Source organism: Colobus angolensis, unplaced genomic scaffold (assembly GCF_000951035.1).
Source record: "Colobus angolensis palliatus isolate OR3802 unplaced genomic scaffold, Cang.pa_1.0 Scaffold21, whole genome shotgun sequence".
Lineage (NCBI taxonomy): Eukaryota > Metazoa > Chordata > Mammalia > Primates > Cercopithecidae > Colobus > Colobus angolensis.
The window spans coordinates 6,211,762-6,213,796 of NW_012115266.1; positions in this window are offsets into that span (position 1 = coordinate 6,211,762).

Below are 2,035 nucleotides of genomic sequence, written 5' to 3' on the forward strand. Positions count from 1 at the left end.
GAAAAGAAGAAGGCCGGGCGTGGTGGCTCATGCCTATTCCAGCACTTTGGGAGGCCAAAGCGGGTGGATCACCTGAGATCGGGAGTTCAAGACCAGCCTGACCAACATGGAGAAACCCCATCTCTACTAAAATTACAAAATTAGCTGGGCGTGGGTCCCAGCTACTCAGGAGGCTGAGGCAGGAGAATCCCATGAACTCGGGAGGCAGAGGTTGCAATGACCCGAGGTCGCACCATTTCACCCCAGCCTGGGTAACAAGAGCGAAACTCCATCTCGAAAAAAAAAAGAAAAACTCAAGATAATACTTTTTCCAGTGCCACGTCCTTGCTGTGTGTAGCCCCATGGCTATGAGACCAGCACCTCATCTGTGCCCACAGCCAGAGGAAAGCAGCCCTGAGCCAACCAAGGGCCAGGCCACTGAGGGCCCTCTACTCAGGAAGTGCAGGCCTGGGGAGAATGCCCCGGCCTCCCACACCGGCCTCCCACACTGCAGTGGCTGGCTGTGGTTGGTCCCCAGGGCCAAGGAGCTGCCAGCTAGGCCAGGAGATGGGCCTGAGAGGACAGGCAGGGGGCGCTCAGGTCCCACCTCCACAGGGACTAATGTAAGCAGAAAAGCCTCCCAGAGCCATGCGCAGAACAAGGGGTGGTCCTGTTGTGTGGGAGACGGCCATGAGGCCCCTCCATCCAGAAACAAGGGAGTTGTTGAGGTACCGGTACGTGGCAGGCGGATTCTCCTAGGTCAGCACCCCATCCTGGCTCCAGATCCAACACGGACTCACTTCTCCCTGGCTGACGCTCCCACCGGGCACACCTGCAGCATTCTAAACCCCACCACGGGCAACAGGTCCAGGCAGCTTCTCCCCGGCCCTCCAACCAGTCCCTGTCCCTTCAGCCTTAGATACAAAGTCTGGCTTGTGTGGAAGGAAAGGAGCCACCTAGGACGCAGAGGACAATTTCCTAACGCTCGGGAAACAGCTATAGCAGAAGCTGAACCCACTACAGTATCGGGCACTGGGCCCCACACGCTTCCCTGGGCATCACGCAGAAAAGCCAAGCAAGACCAGACTACGGCAGGAGAGTCGGGTCCACCCTCAGCTCTGTCAACATAAATCAGGAAACAGCCTGCAGAACAGGAGCTGGGAAGACCTGTGTTCAGACACCCAGGGCCTGAGGCCAACCATAGCCCTCCCCTCTCACCTGACATCTCTGCCCACTGTTCCGGGCTCAGGCGTCCTGGCAGCCTCAGCTCCACAGGGGAGACTGAACCTGTGTCTGTTCAGAAATCAGCCGAGTGACCCCAGCAAAGAGGATGCAAAGGAAAGGTAAAGCCATGTCTTCCTCGAGGCTGGAACCCGGCAGGTCTAAGTGTTTCTTCCAGCTGCTGGCAATCAGGACTCCAGCTCAGCGCGGTGTTTCTGAACATCGCCCCTGCTGAGGTAGGAGAATCACTGAGGAAGGACTCCTGGGAACAGAGGAATGGCAGATTCCCCAAGTCAGACAGAGGAGGAGAAAGGGAAGCTGGCAGATAGAACAAGGAAGGCCAATTAGTCCACAACTGTGTATGGAAAGTGTTGGAAGGAAAGGGGCCCCGGAGTTGACATTTAAAAAGCAAGCAGCGGCCGGCAGCGGTGGCTCACACCTGTAATCCCAGCACTTTGGGAGGCCGAGGCGGGCAGATATTGAGGTCAAGAGATCCAGACCATCCTGGCCAACATAGTGAAACTCCATCTCTACTAAAAATACAAAAATTAGCTGGGCGTAGTGGCATACGCCTGCAGTCCTAGCTACTTGGGAGGCTGAGGCAGGAGAATCACTTGAATCCAGGAGGCAGAGGTTGCAGTGAGCTGAGATCACGCCACTGCACTCCAGCCTGGCAACAGAGCAAGACTCTGCCTTTAAAAAAAAAAAAAAAAGCAAGCAGCCAGGCGCAGTCGCTCACGCCTGTAGTCCCAGCTACTCAGGAGGCTGAGGCAGGAGAATGGCGTAAACCCGGGAGGTGGAGCTTGCAGTGAGCTGAGATCTGGCCACTGCACTC